The sequence below is a fragment of the Anolis sagrei genome, chromosome Y, assembly GCF_037176765.1.
Source record: "Anolis sagrei isolate rAnoSag1 chromosome Y, rAnoSag1.mat, whole genome shotgun sequence".
In the NCBI taxonomy this organism is placed as follows: Eukaryota; Metazoa; Chordata; class Lepidosauria; order Squamata; family Dactyloidae; genus Anolis; species Anolis sagrei.
Window position 1 is genome coordinate 64,576,031 of NC_090035.1, and position 16,628 is coordinate 64,592,658.

Below are 16,628 nucleotides of genomic sequence, written 5' to 3' on the forward strand. Positions count from 1 at the left end.
TGCAGACAGCTACCCTTGAACCACTGTTACCTCAACCTATAGAAAAATGAGTTTCCAATGGAATTAGGACTGGAGAGAGTGTTCCAGATCAGAAGATGTATCTTGAGCCATGAAACCCTCCTTTTGGTGACCTAATGCTGGGACTAGATGCACAAGGGAGGGAGAAAGGGTAGTTGCTGTATCTTTAAGACCTGTGGAAGAAGGAGTTTTATTCCTGCATGACTAAATCTGCTTGCTTCAGAAATTAAACAGAAGTGAGGGCAATGAAGACGGCACATGATTATGTATTCACTATATTTATATCCTGGCTTTCCGCCAGTGATTTTAAGGTAGCACAGATGGCTCTCTTCTTCCCTGCTTTATCCTCACAACAATCCTGCAAGTCAGACCAGTCTTCAAGAGAGTGGGATGGATCCAATGTTGGCCAGTGAGCTTGTTGACTCACTGTTGACAACCTAGATCCCAGCCAGAGGCGGCCCTAGGTAATTTTCAACGGTAAGCAAACAGTATTTTGCCCCCCCCCCCCCCCCCACCAATCACTGATATATATTTTCTGTTTGTCATGGGAGTTCTGTGTGCCATATTTGGTTCAATTCCATCACTGGTGGAGTTCAGAATGCTCTTTCATTGTAGGTGAACTATACATCCCATTAACTACAACTCGCATATGTCAAGGTCTATTTTCCCCCAAGAGCGCCTCAAGACCGCCCCTGGGCAAAATCAACTATACTGCAAATGCTTACTTTGCGTAATGGGTTGAGCTGCCCCTGATCCCAGTCCTAGACCAACAGTCAAATTACACTAGCAAAATGAACCACTCTAACAACTACCATCTCAGGCTACACAGACAAGCCATTGAAATCCACAAGCATGTGAACAATTTCAACAGAAAGGAAGAAACCATGAAAATGAACAAAATCTGGCTACCAGTATTTAAAAAATTCTGAAATTATAACAGCAAATAAAAACAACACTCAGACACAAGGGAACTCCAGACAAGAAATAATCAGGGACAGCTAATCACCTCTTAACAAAGGATTCCCCCAGGCACTAACAAGCCACACCTAAAAACTGTCAGGCCATCAAATTCTAATCAAGGTGGACAACTGAAACATTCACAACAGACAAGAGTTCTTTCTCCTATCCTGGATATTCCACAGATATATAAACCCAATTTTCCTAGTTTCCAACAGTTTTCACAACCTCTGAGTATGCCTGCCATAGATGCAGGCGAAACTTCAGGAGAGAATGCTTCTAGAACATGGCCATATAGCCTGAAAAACCTACAACCTACAACAACCCAAAATGGGGTGTGTTTGTGAGCTCTTTATCTGTAAATAAAGAAACCTTGGGAAACCATCAAGGCCTGACAACCATTGTATAGCTATGGTTCATGCCTGTTTTGAGTCTCCTTTCATTAAATGTTTAGGAGATGCCCGTTCTTGTTCTGCTTAGCTAATGCTGTGTTGATCTGAGGCACAGTGAGAACATGAGGTAGAAAGAGAGAGAGAGAGAGAGAGAGAGAGAGAGGCCCAGCCCAAATGTAAAAGCAGCCTATCATCATTATCTGCTAAAGTCAACACATACTTTCCAAAATGCAAACCAAGACAATATCAGAGATGGTCAAGATGGCAAAAAAAGATTAATCAAGAAGAATACACAAACTAGGAGAAACTGCAGCAGTTTGCTTTTGTCTAAGCCTACTGGGAAAGTCCATGGCTGGTCCATGAGGTCAGGAAGAGTCAGAAACGACTGAAGGAATAAACAACAAACTGGGAAAGATAAGATTCCAACCCCTCCTCTCCCTTTCCCCACTGTCAAGTCAACTAAATGCAAACGACTTTTGCTTAAACGGCTTTGGTCCAGACTATTTGACAAACCACTTCTCCCACTATAGACCAACTCAGACTGCGGTCATCGGAAGAGGCCCTCCTCTCAGTCCCACCCCTGTCCCAAGCACGGCTGGTGGGAACGAGAGAAAGGGCCTTCTCCATGGCTACCCCCCACCTCTGGAACTCTCTTCCTAAAAAGTTAAAGATGGCCCCCTCCCTCCCTGCTTTCAATAAACAGCTCACTGGCTTATGAGGAGGAGGAATAGTAGTTGGTAATACTACCATTATACCTCTGATTAATAGTTACCACCCGTATCCGTGCCCTGCTCACCCCACCAGCTCAATAGATATCTTGAGCAATGATTAATCTATTTGCCCCAAGGAACTGGGAAATTATTGTTTCCATTCAATGTTTGACGTTTGTCTTATGCCTGTTAGAACAGACTGTGTTTTTTATTTAATTTTAGTTGTTTATAATTCATGTTTATATGTTGGATTGGTTAAGGATGGAGGATTAATTGAGACTTTTGCTGCCAAAACAGGACAGATGGATCGTTGCCATTGGGACAGAGTTGTTTGGTCTTTTCAAACTATTTTATTCAAGGTATAATTTATTCCACAAACAATAGATCCATGTGGAGATAAAAAATATGTATGTAATTTAGTTCAATCCAGTCTCAGCAGGCATTGTTACTGTTTGAGGCCAAAGACCATACTTGAATGGCACCAAGAGGAGGCAGCAGGAGAAAGTAGGATGAGAATTGTAAGCTCTGCCATTCGTACCCACAGCTATTTCTCACAAGAATCACCATCAAGCCAACAACAGATGTATATATAGGCCTGAATATGCTGTTACTGTATTCCTTTATCATTATAAATCTACCTTGATCCAAGGAACCCCCACATAGATAAAAAGAAACTATGTGTACATCACTGATGCCTTTGTACAAGCCAAATGTTAGCCATTGTTGATAAATGTGGCAAGAACAAAGTGTCCCTTGAATTTGTTGTCAACTTCATGTATATCTGATTGTAGCCCAGAGGCAAATCCCAGGAAGTCTTATTTGGTAGTAAGCTCCTATGATAGGAGTGGAGCTTATTTTCTCAGCAAATGTCCAGGGATCACTGTTATGCACTCAGGACATGCTTCCTGCTCCAAGTTGGAAGAGACCCCAAGGGCCGTCCAATCCACTCCCATTTTGCTAGGCAGGAAAACATAATCAAAACACTCCCAGGAGAGTGGCCATCCAGCTCCAGTTTAAAAACCACCATAAAAGGAGATTTGACCATAGATTTGTTGATCATAGCAGGCTCTATCACAAAGCAGAGTCAAGCAAGTACTCAGATAGCAAATACTGGGTTGTGGACAATGGTACCAGTAGTAGTAAGCAGTTGTGGGTATTTCACCATAATCCCAGGCCATTTCCTTTTGCTGGGAAACAAAGCTGTACATGCCGTATGCAGGTCTAAGATGTCTTTGCCTCAGACAGCCTTGGGCAAGAATTGTGGGCCATGCCTAATTGTCTTAAAAACAAAGACAATTTCTAGTATTTTGAGTTCCCACTTCATGCCCCTACCTGATCTGGAAAACAATGCAGTCTGATGGCACACATCTGAAACCCTAGACCAGTGGTTCTTAACTTTCCTAATGCCGCGACCACTTAATACAGTTCCTCATGTTGTGGTGACCCTCAACCATAACATTATTTTCATCACTACTTCATAACTGTAATTTTGCAACTGTTATGAATCATAATGTAAATATCTGATATGCAGGATGCATTTTCATTCACTGGACTAAATTTGGCACAAATATTCGATAGGCCCAAATTTGAATACTGGTGGGGTTGGGGTGGGGAGGCTTGATTTTGTCATTTGAAAGTTGTTGTTGCTGGGATTTATAGCTCGTCTACAATCAAAGAGCATTCAGAACTCCACCAATGATGCAACTGAACCAAACTTGGCACACAGAACTCCCATGACCAACTAAAATACTATAAAGATTTGGTGGGCATTGACCTTGAGTTTTGAAGTTGTAGTTCACCTACATCCAGAAAGCACTGTGAACTCAAACAATGATGGATGCAGACCAAACCTGGCACAAATACTCAGTATGTCCAAATGTGAACACCAGTGGAGTTTGGGGGGAAATAGCCTTTGACATTTGGGAGTTGAAGTTGCTGGGATTTCTAGTTCATCTACAATCAAAGCATTTTGAACCTCACTGACGATAGAATTGGGCCAAACTTCCCAAACAGAATCTCCATGAGCAACAGAAAATACAGTTTTCTGATGTCTTTGGAGACCCCTCTGACATCCCCTCATGACCCCCAGGTTGAGAAACATGGAAATTTTCCCATGATCTTACAATTTAGATATAAATCAGAAGAGGATTGAAAATCACCTTTATTACAAAATTGACTTTGACTCAGATGGCAATCAAGAAGAAAAAAGGGGAACTCTCCTTTGATGTCGTCCTGTGACCTCAATATGCTTATGAAAACAGTTAAGTATGACCAAAATAGCTTTTTGGTAATCTATGACACATGAAATGAAATGATTCCTGATCTATCAAAAGCAGAAATTAGTCGAAGTTTCAAAACTGAAAACCAATAGGTCACAAGGCTGTGAGACTATGTATTTACAAATATTTGCTTGCTACAAAACATACGGGAAAAATTCTTTTGGCACAGAATCTCTGCTTTGTCAGTCCAATCCACAGCCTGAACCGCTCTTTGGCTGTGCTGGATCCATGGATCCATGATGTTTGGAGCAGTAATTCCCCTCCATTGTGTGCCAGGGAGGCTGTGGCCTTGGCAAAGCTGCCAAACTGTGCGCATACACGTCTCTTTGAGAGCCTAACCGCTTGTGGGCACCCGGCATCTGCTCAGGTTACGTACAGGGAGATCTTATCACCAGTGTGCCCTCGGATGGGAGCGGAACTGAGGACCAGCAAGGGGCAGGTTGCTGGGAAGCTGTGTTTCTCCATGCGTCCATGTGTGTGTGTGTGCACAAGCCACACAACTGGAAATGACAAGAGAGAGCTGATAGGGTTAGTGAGTTAAGAAAGGGGGCTACTTAAGACGGAGGGATAAGCTGGGGAAAGGCGATTAGGAGCACTGATGCTTGATGACTTTCTATCCATGCTGAGAGGAGAAAGGGCTCTCCTCATAACAAGCTGATGGCTTAGTCTCTTCAGCTTCATAGCAGAGATGATTTCAATATTTTTAAGCTTTTGAAATGGTCATATGACTAGTTAAATAAACTTATTATGATTATGATTATTATTATTATTATTAATATATTTTTAAGCCAATGTTTCTCAACCTTTCAAACACTGCGACCCCTTAATACAATTCCTCATGTTGGGGTGACCACCAATCATAAAATTATTTTCATTGCTAGTTCATAACTGTAATTTTGCTACTGTTATGAATTGTAATGTAAATATCTGATATGCAGAATGGACCAAATTTGCCACAAATCCTGATATGCCCAAATTTGAATACTGGTGGGGTCGGAGGGAGGGTTGATTTTGTCATTTGGGAGTTGTAGTTGCTGGGATTTATAGTTCATCTACAATCAAAGAGCATTCCGAACTCTACCAACAATGGAATTGAACCAAACTTGGCACACAGAACTTCCATGACCAACTGAAAATACTGGAAGAGTTTGGTGGGCATTGACTTTGAGTTTTGGAATTGTAGTTCACCTACATCCAGAGAGCACTGTGGACTCAAACAATGATGGATCTGGACCAAACCTGGCAAATGTGAACACTGGTGGAGGTTGGGGAAAATAGACCTTGACATTTGGGAGTTGTAGTTGCTGGGATGTATAGTTCACATACAATCAAAGAGCATTTCCGAAAGAAATATTAAAAGAAATACAAGGAGTCTCAGCTAAACAAGATGCACATCAGGAAAACCTAAAGAAATTATCAGAAAAACAAGATTTACATCAAGTGGAGTTACAGAAAATGAGGAAAGAGATGACGGATGAGCTAAACATCATGAAAAAAGACATCCAGTCCTTTCAACAAGAACTGAAAACTATCAAGTTAGAAAAACAGGAAATAACCCGTAAACAGGAACAATGTGAGAAGAAGATTGATGATCTAGCAGAAAGAAGTACAAGGTTAGAAAGACAGCAAGAGAAGCTGGAGGCAAAAGAACTGGAGGCACAGCTGAGATATAGAAACATAGCAGAAGACCCGAAAGAAGATATAAGACAAATTGTGATCGAGCTCACAGCAAAACTGATGGAGTGCTCAAGGGCGGAAATGGAGAACCAGATAGATCGGGTTTATCGTATATCTACTAACTATGCAAAAAGAAACAAGGTCGACCGGGATGTAATGGTGCACCTGGCTAGGAAGATAACCAGGGATGGAATATTAAAAAAGAACAACCTGAGCCAGATGAGTTATAAAGGTAGAAAAATAGCAATAATGAAAGAAATCCCACAAACGGCGCTACAAAAAAGAAGAAAGTACCTATATCTAACAGAAGAACTTAAATCACAAAACATAAGATTTCGTTGGGAACGACCTGAAGGGATCATGGTCACCTACAAAGGTGAACGATATTGGCTAACATCAGAGGACAAGGCACAAAATTTCTACAAGAGACTGAAAAAAGATACAGGTGATCAACCCCATAAAGGACAGAAACAAGGGATTAAGCGAGCAAGGCTAACTTCGCCGGGAGGGACGACATACTTAGATGAGCGGACGGAGTGGGAACCGGACGCAAAAGAGGCAAGGGGTGCGGCAGAAAATGAACACGAAAATCAAGATGGAGTGGAATCTAAAGTGCCTATCGAATAATATTAACGGTCTAAACTCTCCAGCAAAGAGAAGAAAGATCTTCAGCCATGTTAAGAAACATCAGTATGATATAATAGCATTCCAAGAGACGCACATATGTCAACGGCACGCGGCTCATCTAAACCAAAAAGGATTAAAAACATTCTACTCGTCCGACATGGGTAAAAAGAGAGGAGTTGTCATATATGTAAAAGAGTCATTAACAGCAAAACAGGTCTTCAAGGATACAGAGGGAAGATTAATAGGAATAATAATAGAAAGAGGGGGATGGAAGGGGTTATTTTGTAATGTGTACGCTCCAAACGGAGCAAAAGTCAAATTTGTCAATAAACTAAGAAATCTTCTTTTGGAGCAGGAGTACGATGATCTCATTTTAATGGGGGACTTCAATGGCGTCATAGACACCACTATCGACAAAAGCCCAAGGGACATGAAGGAAAAGAGAGATAGAGGCGGGAAACTACCAGACAGTTTCTTTAAATTGCAAGTAAATCTCGGGTTACAAGATGTCTGGAGAACACTCAACAATAATGAAAGAGACTACACCTTCTACTCAGAGAGACATAAAAGCTGGAGTAGAATAGACATGATATGGGCTACAAAGACACTTATAGGGAGAGTTAACAAGATACACATACTGCCAAGACACCATTCCGACCATTGCCCAATAGAAATGGATCTGAACTATAAAAACACCAGGAAAAAATGGAGATTAAGTGAAAACTTACTGAGAAGAGAAGACGACATTAAGAAAAATCTGGAGTTGATAACAGAATTCTTTGAATTAAATAACATTGAGGAAGTTCCAAGATCAGTAATATGGGATACCAGTAAAGCATACATGAGGGGGTTGTTCATCCAACAAAATAGCAAGAAATATAAGGAAAAAAAACAGATGGAGATAGACCTAGAAGAAAAAATAGTGAAGACCGAGAAAACCCTCAAAAACCATCCAAAGAATAAGAAAATCAAACTAGAACTAAATTTACTTAACAAACAAAAGGAACATCTAGAATTAGAGCAGATGGCACGTAATCTATCATATGTAAAACAGGACCATTTCCAAAATGCCAATAAGGTGGGGAAATGGCTATCTAGGAGAATCAAAAAGAGAAAAACTGAACAAAATATCCCCCAAATCCAAGAGGAAAATAAGATATATACAAAAAACGAGGAAATTCTAGCCCAGTTTCACAGTTTTTACAAAAACTTATATTCAAGAGACCCGATAAGTAGAGAAAGTATCAACGAATATTTGGGGAAGCATAATCTAGAAAGGTTATCAGAAGTACAGAGGGAGGCCTTAAATAAAGACATTACATCAGAAGAGATAGAGAAGGCGATTAAGAGTTTGGACTCTAGAAAATCACCGGGACCTGATGGACTAGGGATGCTTTATTATAAAAAGTTAAAGGAAAGCTTAGTGCCCCATTTGAGAACACTGATGAATGAGATACTCCAAACTGGGAAAATGCCTGACTCCTGGAGGGAAGCCAACATAGTTATGATTCCTAAAGATGGCACGGACCCCCTTAGAGTTAAAAATTATAGACCGATTTCGCTCCTTAACAACGACTATAAAATCTTCACTACAATATAAGCGGATCGTCTAAAAGGCTACTTAACATCATGGATAAAGGAAGAACAGACGGGGTTCCTGCCAGGGAGAAGGATGAAGGATAACATCAGAAACATCTTGAATATTATAGAATACGGTGAAAGTCATCCTCAAAAAGAGTTGGCGATCTTATCAGTGGACGCGGAGAAGGCTTTCGATAGCCTCAACTGGTCCTTCTTCAAGTCAATATTTAAAGAACTAGATGTGGGTCACAAGTTCCTAAACGCTTTAGAAGCAATATATGCTGACCAGTCAGCAATAATAAGAGTAAACGGACAGGACTCGGAGAGGCTAGCTATAGAGAAGGGAACTAGACAGGGTTGCCCCCTGTCGCCCCTAATCTTTATCCTATCTCTCGAAATACTTCTGAACGAAATCCGAGACGACAGCAGCCTGAAAGGGGTGAACATTCAGAAAGAAACGTACAAACTAAGGGCTTTTGCCGATGATTTAATTTGCACGATACAAGAACCACTAAAAAACATCAAGCTATGGTTAGGAAAGTTAGAGGAATTCGGCAAAGTCTCTGGTATCAAAATTAATAAATTAAAAACTAAATTACTTACAAAAAACATCACTAGAGAAAGAAAGGAAGTACTGACAGAGATGTCGGGACTACAAATAACATCAAAACTCAAATACCTGGGCATATATATAACGGCCAAAAATTCCCAACTCCTAAAAAATAATTATGAAACAAAATGGAAAGAAATAAAGAAAGATCTGAAAGAGTGGCAATCAATAAAACTTTCATTATTGGGTAGAATCTCGGTAATTAAATCAAATGTCCTCCCTAAGATGCTTCATCTATTTCAAAATATCCCCATTGTTAGAAAGAATCAGTTGTTCAAGGATTGGCAAAGAGACATCTCGAAATTCGTCTGGAATAATAAAAAGCCCAGAATTAACATCATAAATATGACTGACGAAAGAAGGAGAGGAGGCTTAGGCTTGCCAAATTTAAAATTATATTTCGAAGCCAGCTGTCTAGATTGGATCAAAGAATGGATATTGCTAAGAGATAAAAAATTACTACTCCTAGAAGGCCACGACCTAAGAACTGGGTGGCACGCCTACTTATGGCATAACAAGGCTAAGGTGGAGAAAAATTTTAGAAATCATTTCATTCGGGCCGCCCTCTTAAAAGTATGGGACCAGTATAAAGATAGGATGTACCCCAAAACACCACTCTGGGTATCCCCCCTCGAAGCCCATCAAAGGAGGGAACTGGGCTGGAACCAATGGCCAATATATAAAGACCTGCTGCTTAAGGAAAGAAGGTCATACAGAATTAAAACCCTAGAAATGCTAAAAGAGCAATATAAAAATCTTACTTGGCTCCAGTACTGGCAACTAACAGAATATGTCAAAGAAGATAATGTAAAAGGTTTTATGGAATCTCCATCAGCATGGGATAGGCTCCTAGACAGCCCCAGAAAATACATAACAAAAGCTTACAAACTCCTTCTAGAATGGGCCACAGAGGAAGAAAGGGTCAAAGAATACATGGTCAAATGGGCTAGGTTAATAGGTCGATCAATATCCCTAGAGGAATGGTCCGGGATATGGAACATAAAAACAAACTATTCGTACTCTTATTACATTAAAGAACAATGGGTGAAAATGGTCCATCAATGGTATCTCACTCCATCTAAGATAGCCAAGTTTTCTAAACATGCATGTAATAAATGCTGGAAGTGCGGGGAAGAGGAAGGGACATACAAACATATGGGGTGGTCCTGCAAGAGAGTACGAACGTTCTGGAAAACAATACAAAAGAAGTGCCAAAACATTCTAAAAAAAAGTATCCCACTAAAACCAGAACACTTTCTGTTAGGATTAACGGAAGGGTTATGGGGGAAAGAGACGGATAAACTCTTCTCATATCTTATCACGGCAGCGCGTCTCTTGTTGGCCAAGGTCTGGAAACAAAGAACATTGCCAACGGAGGAAGAATGGACAGAGAAAATAATTGAGATGATGAATGCGGACCATCTAACGTACATCCTGTCGGCCTCAAGAAACATGCCGGTACTCCCAACGAATTGGACACCCGTTAAAGTGTGGCTAAGGGAAAACAATATAAAATGGATGCTAACTTAATTTCCTTGTTTGACATGTAGAGAGGACAGCTCAAGCGAGGCTGTAGTAGTAAAATAAAATAGTCTGGAACTTGCCGGTAGGAGGAATACGAGCAAGAAGGAGAGTAGTAGGAAAATAAAGAGGAAGACGACTCTAGAAAATTAGAGAATAGGAGAAAGCGCCGTCAGGCAAGCAAAGAAGACAAGATTTATTTATTGTAAAGAATTATAGATATATATGTATCTGTATGAATGAAATAAGGGATAACAGGTCAGGGTAAGATAGGAAGAAGTAGAAACATGCAAGGTGACAGAATTTAATAATTTATAGAAATAGATAAGGAATACTGTAGTTAAGAGAGAAGGAGGTCCAATGCCGTAATGGGCAGATGTTTTTAAATATACTTGTAGTCTATGTGTACGGTAAGCTAGGTGAGCGTTAAGAAATAGTTTTGTATGAGTTTAGGATGTAATATGAACACGTCAATGTCTTAGTTAATGTATTTGTCAATGTATTTGTCGATGTATGTTTTTTCTATGTATATTTGTTATAATAAAATCCTAATAAAAAAAAAAAAAGAGCATTCCGAACTCGGCAAAGATGGAATTGAACCAAAATTGGCACACAGAACTCCCATGAGAAAATACAGGAAGGGTTTGGTGGGCACTGACCTTGAGTTTGGGAGTTGTAATTCATCTACATCTGTGGACTCAAACAATGATGTATGCAGACCAAACTTGGCACAAATACTCAATCTGCCCAAATGTGAGCACTGATGGAGTTTGGGGAAAATAGACCTTGATATTTTGGAGTTGTAGTTTTGCTGGGAATTATAATTCACCCACAATCAAAGAGCATTTTGAAACCCACCAATGATAGAATTGGGCCAAACTTCCCACACAGAACCCCAATGACAACAGAAAATACTGACTTTTCTAATAGTCTTAGGTGACCCCTCGCGACCCCCGCAGGGGTCCTAATCTCCAGGTTGAGAAATGCTATTTTAAGCCTTAAGTTAGAAATTCTGGTCCATTCCTAAAACTCTACAATGACCTACACAGCCAGGATCTTTGCAGAACTTTCTCCTCCCTGAGTTGTACCATACACCAGGAAAGGGGAAAGTGTGTTTTTGCAGGGAAGCATTGCACTGCCTTTCCCAAAATGCCTTTCCCACCCACTAGAGCCGATGGGAGCTGCAGTCCTAAAAATAAATACATGAATGCATTCTTGACTCATACTTTTTCTGTCAAGTTGTTGACATTGCTGCAGGCAATACATTTTCCCTATTCAGTTTCTACTTCCATGTCCAGATAATCTGGGGTGGATTTTTTAAGGAAGGGCTTGCAAAGACACTTCACTTCCACATCACGTTTCAAACCCCATGCAGTTATTTCTCAAGAGGACCTATATTCCTGTTCAGCTCAGTGCTTTTGTACATTCATGTTTGTGCCGTTCATTATAAACAATTAAAGAGAACTATGTCCCAGATCTGCATGTCAAGGGCAGGCCTATGTTAGTTTTTGTTTTTCCTCTTAAGATGATGGTTGGCTCAGAGTTGGAAAAAAATGACTACGCCAGAACCATTAGGTATAAAAACCATCAACATAAAAAATGTTTAAGGTTGCTGTGAGTTTTTTGGACTGTATGGTCATGTTTCAGAAGCATTCTCTCCTGACGTTTTGCCTGCATCTAATCCTCAGAGGTTGTGAGGTCTGTTTGAAACTAGGCAAGTGAGGTTTATATATCTGTGGAATGTCCAGTACGGTAGAAAGAACTCTTGTCTGTTGGAGGCAAGCGTGAATGTTGCAATTGGCCACTTTGATTAGCATTTAATGGCCTAGCAGTAAGAAGCCAGACCTTGAAACTGCTAGGACATTAAATGCTAATCAAGGTGGCCAATTGCAACATTCACACCTACCTCAAACAGACAAGAGTTATTTCTCCCACCCTGGATATTCAACAGGTATATAAACCCCATTTCCCTGGTTTCCAACAGACCTCACAACCTCTGAGGATGTCTTCCGTAGATGCAGGCGAAACATCAGGAGAGATTGCTTCAGGAACATGGCCATACAGCCCAGAAAACTCACATCAACCCAGTTTGTATTGAGTTAACTCATTGGGTGGAGGAAGGACAAGAGGGGGAATTCCAGACAATAATCAATCAGGGACAGCTAACACCTCCCAACAAAGGTTTTCCCTCAAGAAGCAACAAGCCAGGCTTTGAAGCTGCAAGGCCATTCAGTGCTAATCAAGGTGGTCAATTGCAACATTCACACTTGTCTCAACCAGACAAGAGTTCTTTCTCCCACTCTGGACATTTCACAGATATATAAACCCCACTTGCCTAGTTTCTAACAGACTCCTCAACCCCTGAGGATGCCTGCCATAGATGCAAGGACTTTAAGATCATCTGGAGAGGCCCTGCTCTCGGTCCCACCATCATCACAAGTACGGTTAGCGGGAACAAGAGACAAGGCCTTCTCAGTGGTGGCCCCTCGGCTATGGAATGTCCTTCCTAGGGAGATTAGATCGGCTTCCTCGCTCCTTTCATTCTGGAAGAATCTTAATGGCTATTTGAGCGGGCATTTGAAAATACGGAGTAAAGGATATAATAATGGAATAACTATATGGACATTGTTTTAATGATTATTGATTGAAGTATGTTTCATTATAATGTTTGATTTTGTTGTTGCTGATGGTTTTTTTTATATTGTATATTGTAATTGTGTCCTTGGTGGCATTGAATTCTTGCCTTGTAAACCGCCTCGAGTTGCTGGAAGGCTGAGAGGAGCAGTATAGAAATGTACTAAATAAATAGATGTGGGGGGAAACGTTAGGTGAGAGTGCTTCTGGAACATGGTCCTACAGCCCCGAAAACTCAAATCAACTCAGTGGTTCCAGCCATGAAAGCCTTCAACAAAACAAATGTTTGAGGATTTATTTAATTGCAAGTTTGTACAATTGAGGCCGGTACAGAAACATATTCATGAGGATAGGAAAAGGTCATTGTGACCTTTCGGATGTTTTTGGCCTACAGTTCCCAACTTTCTATGCCAGTGGAACCCACTGTGAAGTGTGACAGGAATGGTAGCTCAAAACAATGTCCTACTTGGGTTGGAAAAGTGAACCCAACTGAAGATTGATTAGTGAAGGACGCTCATGGCTGGCACACTTCTGTCCTCCAATGATGGTGAGATGGGAGGAACTCTCAGGAAGCTGCCAGTGCTGCCGCCTATCATCTGATGCCTGAGGGAGTTCCTATATCTTTCTTAATGATTCCGTGGAAGGGATTGGCACATAAACTTATTAAGCTTAGGAGGACCTCATCACACTAGAGTATGGATCCACTTTCAATTTGGTTTCTGCCTCCTGCAGAATTCTGGGCATTGTAGTTTAGAGGAGGGGCTTTTCAACTGCTCAGCCAGACAGGACCTGGGTATCACTAAACTACAAACCCCAGAATTATGTAGGAGGCAGAAACCAAATTGAAAGTAGATCCATGCACTAGTGCAGTGTTTCTCAACCTGGGGGTCGGGACCCCTGAGGGGGGTCACGAGAGGGTGTCAGAGGGGTCACCAAAGACCATCAGAAAACACAGTATTTTCTTTTGGTCATGGGGGTTCTGTGTGGGAAGTTTGGCTCAATTCTATCATTGGTGGGGTTCAGAATGCCCTTGATTGTAGGTGAACTATAAATCCCAGCAACTACAACTCCCAAATGTCAAGGTCTATTTTCCGAAGCTCCACCAGTATTCACATTTGGGTATATTGAGTATTTGTGCCAAGTTTGGTCCAGATCCATTATTGTGCCAAGTTTGGTCCAGATCCATCATTGTGCCAAGTTTAGTCCAGGTCCACCCAGATCCATCCAGATCCAACCATCCATCAGATGGTTTTAAACAGTGTATTTTAAATGTTTTTAATGTTTATGTATGCATATAATGAATTCTGGATGTTTGCCCTATATATGCTGTGCTCCGCCCTGAGTCCCCTATGGGGTGAGAAGGGCGGAATATAAATGTAATAAATAAATAAAGAAATAAATAGTTTGAGTCTACAGTGCTCTTTGATTGTATGGGAACTACAACTCCAAAACTCAGGGTCAATGCCCACCAAACCCTTCCAGTGTTTTCTGTTGGTCATTGGAGTCCTGTGTGCCAAGTTTGGTTCAATTCCATCGGTGGTGGAGTTCAGAATGCTCTTTGATTGTAGGTGAACTATAAATCCCAGCAACTACAACTCCCAAATGACAAAAATCAATCCCCTCCAACCCTATCAGTATTCAAATTTGGGCATATCGGGTATTTGTGCCAAATTTGGTCCAGGGAATGAAAATATATCCTGCATATCAGATATTTACATTACAATTCATAACAGTAGCAAAATGACTGTTATGAAGTAGCAACGAAAATAATTTTATGTTTGGGGGTCACCACAACATGAAGAACTGTATTAAAGGGGTCGCAGCATTAGGAAGGTTGGAAAACACTGGTCTAGTGTGATGAGGCTAAGGAGTAGAAACAGAAGAGGGAAGATTTCTAGCTTGCCAGCAACATTCCCAATTTGGTGGACAGACTTTGGCTGCGGTTGAGAATAGATTGACTTACTTTTGAACATACTTATAATTTCCCTGTCAATTTATGGTGATCTCATGAATTTCATAGTGTTTTCTAAGGCAAGGAATAAGAAGAGGTTTTGCCACTTCCTTCCTCTGAAATATAGCCCCAAGCAGCTGGTATTCATGGGAGATCTTCCACCCAAGTATTAACCAGGGATGAACATGCTTACTTTCCAGGGTCAGATTGGATTTTGTGCCTTTATTTATTAGGAGCATTTCTATCCTGTCTTTCTCACCTCTGAAGAGGGACTCAGGGCAGCTACCAACAGGCACCATTCGGTGTCAAATAATAAAACAAGCATAATATACTAACCTACATTAAAAACAATTATAGATGCATTAAAACAGTTTGCCATTTCACATCGTCTTCCAAATCAATCCATTGCCATCAGCGAAAAACCCCATTAAAAACATCTATTCTGCAAGCACTTGATCCCATAACTACGGTTTGAGTTTCTTCTGGAAGTTCATGAGGGAGGGGGCAGATCTGATCTCATTAGGGAGGGAGTTCCACAGCCAAGGGACCAGCACCAAGAAGGCCCTGTCTCTCGTTCCCACCAAGCGTGACTGCGATGGTGGTGGGACCGAGAGCAGGGCTTCTCCAGCCAATCTGAAGGTCCTTGGGGATTCATAAAGGGAGATACGTTCGGACAGATAAGCTGTGCTGGAACAGTTTAGGTTTTATAGGTCAAGACCAGCACTGTGAATTGTGCTCAGAAGGCAGCAAGTGGAGCTGGCATAACAAGGGGGTTGTATGCTCCCTGTGCCCCCCTCCAGGGAGCAACCTGACTGCCGAGCGTTGGACTAGCTGGAGCTTCCAAACAGTCTTCAGAGGCAACCCCACGTAGAGTGTGTTGCAGTAATCTATTATTTATTTATTTACAGTATTTATATTCCACCTTGCTCACCCTGCAGGGGACTCAGCACGGATTACAATGTACATATACATGGTAAACTTTCATTGCCATAGACACACAACATATATAGAAAGACACAGAGGCAATTTAACATTCCAGCTTTTCTTGAGGGTATTTTGGCCACCAGGGGAGCTGTTACTTCATTTGTAACACTGATTTTTTTTTTTTGTCGTGTCAGGAGCATCCTGTTGTGAGAGAATCGGCCGTCTGCAAGGACGTTGCCCAGGGGACGCCCAGATGATTTTGATGTTTTATCCTTGTGGGAGGTTTCTCTCATGTCCCCGCATGAGGAGCTGGAGCTGACAGAGGGAGCTCATCCACCTCTCTCCAGATTCAAACCTGTTACGTGTCGGTCTTCAGTCCTGCCGGCACAGGGCTTTAACCTACTGCGCCACCGGGGGCTCCTTGTGACACAGATGAAGTACTTCCTCATTCTTTGCATACTTGCTGGAGATTTTTATGGCCTCATAATTAGTTAAATTTGCCTCCCCGCATAAGTGGTACCTAAATTTCCTACTTGACAGATACAACTGTCTTACGGGCTGCAAAGGTCGACAGCAAGCTACACAAATTGGTCGGATGCTCACTCCAATCTGAGCTGGCTTCGAACTCATGACCTTTTGGTAAGCGGTGATCTTAATGCAGCTGACTCCTAGCCAGCTGCGCCACAGTCCCAGTGGTTACATCTATGCGGGATGTAACCAGAGCGTGGACCACTGTGGCTAGGATAT

At 41.4% G+C, this 16,628-nt stretch overlaps 1 protein-coding gene across 8 annotated transcripts in view; it reads right to left on the reverse strand.

The window, feature by feature from the left end:
* LOC137095114 (myelin-associated glycoprotein-like) overlaps positions 1 to 16,628 on the reverse strand; it is a 109,640-nt gene that overhangs the window by 42,689 nt on the left and 50,323 nt on the right. The gene's annotated exons all lie outside the window — the stretch shown is intronic.